The sequence below is a fragment of the Rhinatrema bivittatum genome, chromosome 15, assembly GCF_901001135.1.
Source record: "Rhinatrema bivittatum chromosome 15, aRhiBiv1.1, whole genome shotgun sequence".
NCBI lineage: Eukaryota > Metazoa > Chordata > Amphibia > Gymnophiona > Rhinatrematidae > Rhinatrema > Rhinatrema bivittatum.
This window is the reverse complement of record NC_042629.1, coordinates 72,394,314-72,407,109: the sequence shown is the minus strand read 5'-3', so window position 1 is coordinate 72,407,109 and position 12,796 is coordinate 72,394,314. Positions and strand designations below refer to the sequence as shown.

General features: G+C 40.5%; 1 long non-coding RNA gene across 1 annotated transcript in view; it reads right to left on the bottom strand.

Annotated features, from left to right (window-relative positions):
• LOC115076667 overlaps positions 1 to 12,796 on the bottom strand; it is a 176,816-nt gene that overhangs the window by 7,631 nt on the left and 156,389 nt on the right. The window contains exon 3 of the long non-coding RNA XR_003852836.1: positions 4,294 to 4,405. This is a non-coding gene — a long non-coding RNA (uncharacterized LOC115076667). The remainder of the gene's footprint in view (positions 1 to 4,293; positions 4,406 to 12,796) is intronic.

The window sequence follows — 12,796 nt, the reverse complement described above, 5'->3', positions numbered from 1 at the left end:
GTATACATGGCCTGGTGCGTGTATATTGTGCTTGTGTATTATGCACCCAGAAATTTCTTTTTTTCAGGCAAACCTTTTTAATTTTGCATGGTGCTTCTTTCTGCGGTTCCACAGAAAAGCAATATTTTTGGTTTTTTTAGTTGAGCCCTTGCCACATGGCAAGACTTTAAGCCAGCTCCAGGGCAGGCGTACAATTTGACGGATTAAAAGGTGTGCCTTGGGCGCATGGGGATTTTTTGCATCACGGGGTAATAGCTAATAGCCTCATCTACATGGCATTTACATGTGATGAGCAATTAGCTACGCCTTTGTTTGGATGCGCTGATCCCCTTATTGCATCAGGGGTTAGTCTAGCATGTCCAAAACGCGTGACCAACCACTATTTAACCTGTGTGCTAGACTGGACGCACTTTATTACGTTGGCCCCTTAATTGGTTAACACAATGAAAATGTGTTTACTAGCAATGAAGAGACCTTTGACATTCTACTTAATTAGAAAATTCCAAAATGGGTTAAGAACAATAATATAGAAATTGTCAGGCAATATGGATCATGTTACTCACCTATTCGACTCAATTGCTCATTGACTTTTCAGTCACCCCAAACCCTATTCAATCTCCAGTCATCTCCCTCACCATCATTTTCTGTACCTGTCCCAAAAATGCTTGAATTATGTCATACTTGGTTCCTATTGGTAGGTGTAACAGATCTTCGGCAAGGCCCTGCATGATCTGCTAACTTTTCTGGAACACACTTCCTAAAGCCAGCTGCATGCAGTCAAATCAACTTTATTCTATGTATCAATGTTTAATTTACATTTAAAGCTTCTAATTTCTTTTCTGAGACTCCAGGGTTACCCCATAAGGTATCTTAATGGTCAGATGTAGGCCATCCAAAATTCTCTGAACCTTATTGCTCTTACTTCCCAACTGTACCTTCTGCAGATTGAGAAGCCCTTACCAAAGGCTGCAGGCATCTCTGCTTTTGGGTCTAGGTAAACCTTCCATCTTGACTCCCCGCCTGCTTCTCTTTTTCTCTCTCTCTTTGCTTCCAGCCTGTTCTATTTCCTCTCGGTTTGTTTTAAAAGGGGGCTCTTCCAGTGAATCAGCAGGTTTCTATTTGCTTTTAATGAGGACTGGTCAAACTCCTCTTGTAGGTTTTAAGGTGAGGGTATATTTCCCTACCCTTTGCTGCCTATAGTAGGAGATTCCAGGCATCCACTATACAAATATAAACTTGTTTCAAGAGAGACAAAGTCTCCCTTGTAGAATCGGCCTCTGAGTCTGTCACTTGTAAAACGGCTGTTATTACTTACTAATCTGCATAACGCTTTGAACAAAAGGGTTTTTCTGCACACGCATGAATAAGATGAATACAGATTTTTGATGTGTATAATATTTTGTTTTTAATTTGTCGTTCAGTAAAGACACGGCTGTGTCTTTACTGAACGACACAGCAAAAGTGATGTCACGTTTACAACCTCTGAAGCCACAACCTGCTTTCCTCCTCTAGTTCTGCTTGTAGGCCCTGTCTCAGCTACCCACCATCAGCTTGGCAGCATAACAGTGCAGAGGATTTAAAAACCTGCTGGCAGCATCTTCTGGGGGGGGGGGGGGGGGGGGGGGAGAAGGTGTCACAAGGTCCGATTTCAGTTCTAGGTTCAATGATACCAGTGCCACTGCTCACGGGTTTCCTTTGTGTGTGCAGTTCTTACAATGTATCCAATATCTGGGCATTCATTTTTTTTCTGTTCTAGACTCCAAAGAGAAAAATAACAGCCATGGCACTAAAACATACGTTTCATGCACTGCGGGCCTGCTTTAGGTTTTGGGCACAAGAAAGTGGACCCAGCCGGCAAATCAAATTTACTTGCACAGTTTCAAAACGATGCCCATTTTTGGTCACAAATTCAATCTCCTGTGACTGTTGGAATGAGAAAAATTATTTCCACAGCCAAATAATGGCAGGCAAGATGCATGCAAAGAGTCCGTCTGGATCCCCCCCCCCATTCTTAAATTTAGCCCTTTTGAGCAAGATTCCCAAAGTAGAGAGAATTAAACCCTTGGGCAAAAGATGTGCTATTTCAAAATCAGGCAGACAAATCGATCTGCAGGGTTTTTTCCCCCTCCTTTTGCTGGATCTTTAAATCTGGCAAGTCAGTTATACAAGTAGCTGCAACAATCTGTCTTCAGAACAAGCACATCCCGCCTCATAACACCACCTCGCTTAAGTTTCTTTCTGGTAATCTGTATTAACTCAGCTTTCCCAAAGCAAAAAAGACCTCTTGGGATATTGCTGTTGAGCTTGAGTAAAGAATCTGGGTGACTGTGTGTGCCCTCTTGCGGGCCGATTCTGTAAAGTGTGCTCAGCTGTGCGCACGGTTTAACATTTATTTATTTATTTATTTATTTATTAACTTTTATCTACCGACATTCGTGAAGCACATCATGCCGGTTTACAATGAACTCAGGTGGGAGATACAGTATAACAAAATGACAATAAAACAGTATGAAAAAACTAACAAACATGCGGTTGGCCGCGTGTTTTCAACATGTCTCTATTACCCCTTATAATGTTAGGGGTTTAGCGCCTCAAAAACGTGCGGCCAAACCCCCTGGAAACTAATAACGCTCATCACATGCAAATGCACGTTGATGAGGCTATTAGTCACCCGGGATTCTGAAAGGAAAATGTGCGGCCAATCCACACGTTACGTTCATAAATTGTCTGACCAAGGGCAGGTGTTAATTTATGAGCAGCCCGAAAAAGTGTACAGAAAAGCAGAAAATACTTTTCTATACACCCTCCGATTTTAATATCCTAGCGATATTAAGTCGGAGGAACCAAACATGTAAAAAAGAAAAAAATTGTGCTGGCTGGTCCAGTTAGGAGAATGGATGCTCAATTTTACCAGGGTCCATTTTCCTAACCGATCACTGTCAGTGGATTCGGAAAACCGACACTCGTAAAATTGAGCATCAGTTTACTGAACCCGCTGACAGAGCCACCTCTCCTGGGCCAAGGAGCTACTAGGGGGCGCATAATCGTCCCCAGTGCCTCCTTTTAGCGCAACCCCTCATTTAAATATAGGATTGTGTGTCCAGGATAGGTGGCGGGCACACAACATGGATCGCCTGTTCTCCCATGATCCTTTCTGAATCGGCCTGTTGGAGTGCTCCTGGGAGGTGCTTCTTTGAACATCTTGGGGTGAGACTAGGAGTATATTGGTAGGCTGGGGATATATGCTTTCTTGTGGAGTTCTTGCTAGGTTTGTGGGTGATATGGAGGAGCATTTAATGTATCGATGGGAAGGGAATGCCATGACCTGTCTCTTCTCCAGGGGCTGGGGGAGGTCTTTACTAGGGATTCTTGCACTCTTGCAGGCTGATTTTCAAAGCATTTAGGGCCTGATTTTGGGTGTGAGGAGCCTAAACTGGCAGCTTTGAAAACTGACAAGAGCTGAGCCTATAAAATTAGTGGCTATGAGGGGCAGATTTTAGGGCAGGAGCTAAGCACTGGTTTTCAGCCCTAGGCACCTAATTTAACACCCTAAATCTAGGCAAATGTATAGCAGGCCTAAAATTTCAGGCACCTAAGTTTTAAGGATCCTAAATTGTGGAAATAAAAATTTACAGCTGAAAGTTTAGATGCTTAAGTTTGACTAAAAACAAGTCCTCCCAACTTAGGTCCCTAAATTTTAGAGCTCAGCTTTTTTTTTTTTTTTTTTAATATCAGCCTTTCAATTTATTATTGCTGTGTTATAGTATTTTTTAAAGATATTTTATATTCCTTTTATGATATAAACTGCTTTGGATTCCCTTTTAAGAAAAAAAAGGTGATATATAAGTATGAACTAGAAATAGCATGATAACCACATATACATTAAGTTAATCCAAAAAAAACAGACAAGAATCTCAAATCCAAACGTATACTAAAACCATCATTGATTTAAAACATGTATAACTTTTATATACAGCAAGGTCACTATCTACATTTATCTTATGCAATTTTTAGTGCAGTGACTCACAAAATTCTGCCTTACTACCAGAAACGGTACCTTCAACGTAGAAGATAAGACCATTCTTTCCCTCTCTACTGAACCAATTTATCCAGGGGCCTTTTCATGCCATTATTCTGCATCCTGATGTAATAGACTGCAATAACAAACAACTTTGTCCCCTGGGGCTGGCTCTGTTATAGAACAGGTTTTGCCTCTGCCTCATTAAAACATCCATCCAATGGCTGTCTAGATCAAAGCCTGCACAGTTACACTCAGGTGCCCTGTGCACATACCTCCACTTTGGAAAAGCAGATGCAAGCGATGCCTGGTGGAATCAATGAGCCCAGAACCTTCCCACAATTACGAAATGAAAGGAACTCTTTCCAAATTCTGGATGCCCTGTTCCTGTAAAGCAAGGTACAAAACAAACGAATGGTGGGAACAATGCTTGAAGTGCATCACTCTGGATTTTTGTTAAGGGTTTCTCAACATTGCCATCCAGTTTCTCAAGGTGTTCTTACAGAGATTACAGTTTAATTGACCTGGGAATAAGATGTCTTTGTCAACTATTTCTTTTTTAATTTAGAAAAAGAACAATTAATCTAGCAATAAGCAACAACATAACACATCCTTGACTTCGTTCACAGCAATAAGAATCTTACATCACAACTGTGAATGAATGGAAAGCTATTTTGTTATGCAGCAACTGCTTGGTCCATTCTCATATGAATATATATATATATATATATATATACACATACACACACACACACACACAGTATATATCATAAAATATATACAATATATATTTGATGGGATTAATTGGTAAAGAATTCAAATCATTTCATGTTTCTTTAAGGTCTCTTATAGCATGTTAGTTCTAGTAACCTTCTTGTGCTGGAAGAAAATGAGGTTCCCTGCAGATGGTGACACCTTTAATTAGGACAACATAAGTTGAAGAAGGAACCTACATATTTTCCAAAGTTCATGTGCGGGTCACCAAAAGTTTTCACAACTTCCAAATTAGCGGTAGTTTTGCCCTTTTTGATACCTTGACAACTAGGCCACAATGCACCAAACATATGGTCAAAACAAGTTAAACAGGAATAGCCTCCTCAGAATCCCCATCCATGGATTATGGAGTGCTGCTTTGAATAGTTTATTACTGACTTTACACACAAAGTCGCATTTTACAACCATTAACAAATTACTTGGAATTAATCGGAACCACTTCTTGTCCCAAGTGCTTATTAAGAAGGGTCAGAACCTTTCCTCACAGCTTTACTCCTACTTCAGAGGGGGGCAGATTTCTTTCATGGACACTAACCACTTCCCTGGAGCCTTGCAAGCACACCATACGCTACACACTTCTATGCATTTCAGATAACATACTATTTGCAAGCCACCTGTAGTCTAAAGCAAACTCAAAGGGTCAGAAAAAACAAATACAGAGGAAAAGAATGCCGCTGCTTCAATCATGGTGAAATTCAACTTAGTTTTTCTACAGTCCAATGCTTCTGTTTGAATCTTTCTAATGGAACATCATCTTTCATAGGAGCCAAATGGACAGAGGGGGCATGATAAATAATCACACAAGATAATAAGGGCTCAAATTAGGTTGAATTTCTGAAACCGTCCTATTTTCATCAGTGAAACATATGAATGCTGGAGAGAGAAAAAAAATATGGAAGCAATTAGTTTAAGAGCTGTCTTTTGGTCATTTCCCAAAGAAACTTCAGGGTCTATATTTATGAACTCTTTTGCAGTATGTCTTAATGAAGCAATTAAGGCAAGAGTCCTCCGACTTTGATCTAAATGTGGTAATTTTTACAAAAACATCTCCACGTTACAGATACTCAGAACTCAGGGGTCCTTAATTGTACTTAATTTGTTTGGGAATACGAATGTGCATTTAATTAGGCCAGGGAATTTGCCTGTATGTTTAAAGAAGGCTGTCAAGGAAAATTAAGAACCAGTTTGGACTTTACGTTACTGGTTTCTATCTTGGGAGGACATCCATTTTTCAAGAGAAGACTACAAATCTGAGAAAAAATATAATCTAGATACTGCGCAACAGGCAAAAAAATATATATATTGATGAAGGACCTTGGGAATCATCTTGCTCCATCACTGGGTGGTTCATGGTTTAGAATTTGGGACGTATAATCTGTTAGTTTTAATACATGTTTTATATTCCTAAACACTGTAGTGGAGATTAAACGTGATTTTTGTTTTTAACAAAGTAGGAAAGCTATATGGACTAGCAAACTGATTTGCAGGCTTTTGTTTTGCCAACATCTTAAATCTTGCCTATTGTGTGCACTACGCCACATCTCATTGCCAGTATGTTCACCACTACTGTTGCATTCTATTTGGATTTAAACAGTATTCAAGTCTGATAAGAAAATATTTCTTGCAAAGAAGGAGAACTAGGTTTAATTATAATTCTCCCTATACTTGCTGGCAGTCCTCTTATTCTAACCTAGCAGTCAATGCACTTTGAGATTTTGTTACCAAAACATGAGAATAATCTCGATTTCCAAATGTCTTTCCAAAGCATTCTTGTCTTTATTGTCCTGCTGTAATGCAGGGCCAGAATACACTGGAATAGGAGTTTGAAAAAAGGATCTTGATAAGTCAAATTTAATGAGGACAATGCCATGTCAAGACTGTGTGGATTTGCTTTCCATATGGAGTGCTGAGAGATAGATTTGAAATCCACTTTAGATAATTGAGCAAATGACATATTACATTCCAAATAGTCCCTGAAATATTGGAAGTACCTGGTAAGTACATTAAGCCATCAAAAATCCTAATACAATTCCAGTACAGAGTTCTTTTTAGTGCTAAACAAGAACTGGGCATCTGTTTCACTCTTACTTGTTGTGCTCAATTGTATTACAGCAATAGCAGACCAACAAAACAGATGATGAAGTACATACATTTTCATGACCTCAAAGGTCTCTTTTTTAAATGCCATTTCTGAAGAGGAGGCCTACAACATCTCAAAAGTTCATGAACTGTGACATTTTTAATGATCTTTTAACAGGTATCACAGACACCAATTTTCTCCAAGACCAGTATGGCTACTAGAACTCTACTCTATAAAGTATTTAAAAGGATATCAGAAACGACTTTCTAGTACTTTCAGGAATTTAACTTTCCCTTTTCCAAGTTTTCAGATTCTTACCTGCTTTCCCATCACTTGTGAATGTTAGTTTTGAATATGTTATTGTTTAGAACACAAATAAGTTTATCAAATGACAATCACTTCCAGCTTATATTACCTGGAGCTGGTGTATCATAGGCTTATCCTTCACGGGATCTTATCAACTTCGCTGGATGGGAACAATTTTAGATTATATGTAGTAACTGAATAGAATTAAGGCAACTATTGGTAGTACTAGATGAACTTTACAACAAATTTTAATATGTTTTTATATGATGCTGCAAACAAAAGATTTTTTCACATAAACATTTTTTTTATGTAAAACACCTATCCTCAATAAAAATTAATGACAAAGATATTGCACACATTGCTTAACGTGTTGATACAATAGTTCATCTATACTGAGAATCACTATAATATTAATTTAACTTATTTTGAAACACCATATGACCAGCAGTGTTGACTGGTACATCAACTAGATTCCGGACAATAAAAACAAAGTCATATTCCCCCCTTTGAGTTAATTCTATGTTTTCTTAAACCAGTTACCTGTTCCTCTAACATCTCCCCCTTTACCTAACCGCTCTTCTCTATCCTTTTCTCTTCTCTTAGCCTCTTTTATTTAATCAGTTATTTGTTATAATGTAACTTTTTTCTTCCGATTTCTCTTCCTCTTCTTCCCTTTTGTTTTATGTAAACCGATGTGATGTTCATACGAACTTCGGTATATAAAAGTGTTTAAATAAATAAATAAATATTACTATTAAACTTTACATTAAATTGTAAACTATAAATCAATATTACTAATGCTTATAAATAAGAAAATGTTTTTTTATTTTATTAAGTTGTGGCCAAAGGGCTCTCACTATTAGATTATATTATCTGGGGCCATAGTAGCTTCAGTTAATCTTCAAAGAGATATATTATTCAGATCGTACCAATATCACTGGAACAATCAATCATTTGATGACACGGTCTTAAAATATAAATGTTATTTTATGATGAATGAAAATAACCATTTGTGGTGCTATAAATTGCGAATATATAAAAAAAAATAAACAAACAAGGATTGTCATCATTTGTGCCAAAGCTATTTTTCAAAAATTCATATATCCTTAAAAGTAATTAGATAGCAATATGATTGCACACAATATTGAACTCATTCCTACCATAAAAATCATTGCGATCCGAGACTTATTTATCAAATTTATTTTTAAATCAAAACAAATATTTGAGCGGCAGTGTTAACCAGTGCATAAAACCATTACCTTGGAAAAGGTCCTTGGAGCAGTGGCCAGACCAAAGGGGAGGGCCCGAAACTGATAATGGTGACCCATAACTGCGAACCGCAGAAAGCGTCGATGCTCTAGTTACATGGGAATATGAAAGTATGCCTCAGTCAGATCCAAAGAAGTCAAATTCCCCACTCACCAATTGTACCGCCATTATTACTAAGTGGAATGTTTCCATGCGAAAATCATCTCCTGCAGATGACGGTTGACACCTTTGAGATCCAGGATGAGATGAAAAGAGCCCTCCCTTCTTGGGCACAATGAAATAAATGGAATATCGATCAATTTTCTTGAGACATGGGCACTGGAATCACAGCCTCAGACTGAGGAGCCTTGCCAGTGTACTCTCCACTGCCCACTTCTTCTGTGGTGAGTGGCAGGGAGACACCATGAACAAGTCCCGAGGAACACTGCGAAACTCCAGTGCATATCCTTCTCGTATCACTTCCAGGACCCCAGTGATCCGATGTAATCTCGACCCACCTCTGATAGAAAAGAGAGATGCATTGCCCTATCTCCTGTTCTTGGGGGTGGGTCAGAAAACCTTCATTGGGAGGATCGAGAGGTTCCACTACCTGAACCCACACCCTTTCTTGGCTATCGGGGACAAAAGGACTGAGATCTACCAAAAGGTTAAGTTCTCTGAAAGGTCATTCCTCTATAGGGACGAAAACGCCTGGATCCTCTAATACGATCTCTCATGTTAAAAGCGCGTGGCGTCTGCTTCTTATCCTCTGGCAAAAGGAACTGGAGATTTGCCCCACTTACTGGCCAGTTTTTCCAACTAGCTCCCAAATAATAGCTTGCCTTTAAAGGGCAATTTGGTAAGGTTAGCCTTGGAGGTTGCATTGGCCATCCAATTTCTCAGCCATAACTGATGCCTGGCAGCTACTATGGAAGTAGTAGCTGCCAGGCTACTACTGCAGGCTGTGATTTGGTCTGAAGAGCAGACCAAATCACAGCCTGCATCTGCCAAAAAAGCAACAGCTGGCTCCATAACTGCCCTGGAGCTCACCCCAGAATCATCAACCTCCTGGGAGAGAAGCAAACAAGATCGAGCTACCAGAGAACAACTACAAGCAATTTGCAAAGTCATTGCCACTGCATCAAATGCTTGCTCAAGGATAGTCAATCCTTCTATCATAAGCATCCTTCAAGGTCGCTTCTCCTTCCAAGAGAATAGTGGTCCACCAGGAGGCTGCACACACAAGTGCATCTACCTGCTGAAAACGTAAACTCTCTCTTGCCACTAGATCCAGAGGGTACAGGCCTTCCAAAACCCGACCCCTTTGAAATTAGCCTCTGAGACACCCCACTCAAGATCAATTAATTCTTGAATGGCTTCCATCACAGGGAAAAAACAAGAGGTCCTTCGCAAGGACACCAAAATGGGATTTTTCTTTGTCTCAGTCACAACGTCTGCCCCAGGAACTCCCAGCATTTTCAAGGTCTGGGAAATCAGAGCTGGCAGTTCATCTTTATGAAAGAACTGTAGCAAAGTTCTATATGGTTCTAATCCTGGAGGAATTTCATTATCCTCAAGGGAGTCAGGATTGGCGTCATCATCCATGCCATCCGGAACTCCATCGGAAAGTCCTGCTGCCACTCTAGCAGTACTCTGGTGCTTAACAGTGGGTTCCGGCAAGGCTCCTACCTGTGACTCTGCTCTGGGAGTATTAGTGAGGGCTGAAGATTGCAATCCTTTCTCCAGGCGCAATCCCTGGAAAAACTCTCCCCACGAAAAAAGTAGAAGCATCCAATCCAGGGGGTACTTGAGGTGTATTCACTGAGCTACCATCCCCTGCTGAGGAACCAGTTAGGGGAGTTTCAAAATCAGGCGCCCCACCTGAGCCATCCGTATCCAGGCCTATATCCGGCAGGGAAGAGCCAGCCTTAATGAAATCAGTGGAAGGCAATTCTCCTTGAGCCTCCAAACAGCGCTGGCACAAGTTAGCAGGCACTCCTGGCTGAGATGCCTGAATAAGACAGGCAGCGCAAAGAGAAAAGTGCTTAGGCGCCATTATGACCAACAGTGTGCTTGAGCGGCAACTGGAGGCGTGCATCTAGCTTTTTTTTTTTTTGTACGTCAAAAATACTAGGCCGCCAACACTTAGACGGCCAACACTTAGGCGTCTCACACCTAGTTGTCCCAATGCCTAGGCGTCCCAAAAATAAGCACCGTAAAACAATTTAAGCGCACAATCAACTTGTGTGCACAGGTAAGCGTGCGGCCACTTAAGGTGCTGCCTAACTTAGATGTACATAATACAAGGCCTGATTAAGCATCCAAAAACTGGATGCACAATCTGGTTGCACAGCTAGATGCACATGCCGAACTGACAATTCTGTAGAGGGCAGCCTAAGAAAGTACGCAAAATGCCATTGTGGCCAACCATGTGGTGGACAGCAATAAAGCCTCTTAGCAGGGCCTAGCATAAGGAGGCTGCTGAACTCGCTAGGCTGCCCACATCCCTCGACCTCCCACGGAGCGGGTCGAAAGTTGGAATGGCGCACCGAGCATGGAGACCGGAAAAAGGAGGTAGCCCTATGCTACAAATGCCTCCTTTTAAAACTTACCTGAGCTTAGCCTTACTAGGCTGAGTACAGAGATGGTCTCCGGCTGCGGGGGGAGAGGGCATATGCTGTCACCACTGCGCTCGGCTTCCTGCACACGTTGCCTTTCAGACGCTTATGCAGCTAAGTCCATGCTGGCTGAAAAATCAGATACCAGATCAAGGGACTCATCTGAAGGACCACAGAAATCACCTCAGGAATTCTCAATTGTGGAAGGGACCTTTTGGTATCACCGTAGGAGAGCGGGGTGAATGTAATATCTTTAATTCTCCTTTTTCAAAATGAAGCAATCCCTAGTAGGGAGATGCACGTCCACCATCTGCTGGAGACAGAGAATACTGGCAGGCTGATGTCACTGCAGATGTGTATGTACTGTGACGTCAGTTTGTTCCATCTCCATCTGCTTGTAGAGGTGCATAACCCACTTGTTCTGGATTCATCTGACTGGATGCTAAGAAATACTAAAATTTGCTATAGCTAATGAGTAAAGGTTCCACTCATGGAATAACCAAATAGCATAATTGCTATGAAACAGATGGGATTTTTACAGAGGCGTAAAGTAATCCCATGTTATTTGAGCTGAGCTTGCAGAGATATTTTAAAAGAGCTTCTCAAACCTGACCTGGTGATAGAACAGCCAATCAGGTGTTCAAGTCTATCCACAGCATGTGCAAATTTATTTCATGCGTATTCACTGTGGATAGTCTTAACACCTGACTGTCTGTGGGGTCACCAGGAAAGCTTTGGGATGGCCTGCTTTAAAGGCTTAGAATAACTTTTCAGAAATCATGCAAGAAGAAATTGATCCATTTATATTGTTAGCAAAGATGTGTTTCTTTATTTATACCTTACTTAGCAACGTTGGATTGTGAAGTTATTATTTCATCATGTTCCTCTCTGACTTTTCTCAGCTTCATGTAATGGGGCACATATTCACAATTTTAAACAAAAAAACAACAAACAACTTTTTTGTTCTAAAGGGGCAGGAAGCACACTGTATTGTTTTTCCTATTCATTCCTCATTGGCTAACCACTAGTAAAATCAGTATAGTCAGAGGCTCTTGGTTTCATGTGGTTTGGCCCTGGTCTTGTCATGAAGGCCAGCAATACCAACTGTTAATTGGTCAGTCTTTCATGGAACACACAGCTGAAATCACTTATTCTTATTTTGCTTTTGTGGATAACAGCAGGTCTTGAAGAGTCAGCTTCTAATCAGTGATGCAGATCAGAGCATGTGCTTTTGAATATGCTTAAAAAGTGTGACATGAGTAAACTGGCAGCTACCCTTTTTATCTCCTTGTTGTAGCCTCTTTAGTTTAAAGCCTATTACAACTGACACATCCAATCTCTCTCTCCTTGGGATTTCTCCATTGTGTTGGTATTTGTTCTCAGAGGCTCAATAAGTAAATTTCGCACATCCTTCCCGATGGAGGTCAGTATGAATTGGTAATACTTTTATTCCTAACACTGCAATCCTAGCATCCATAAAAATACCCAACCATATTATCTTATTTATTGGCAATTGCACAGTCAGTGTATGAACCCCCAATCCTAGCTATGAAATTCCACGTACAAGTGACCACTTAGCAATGCAATAATCCAGGAAGCCATTTCCTGAAATGGAAGACTGTCCCATCTTCCATTTCAAGATCTGAGGTGGGCACAGAATGAGAAATTCTTTTTTGAGAAATCAGGCCCACAGTGGTCATTTCTATCACTTCCTCTGCTAGACTATTCGACAGACATCACCTAATGTGAAGA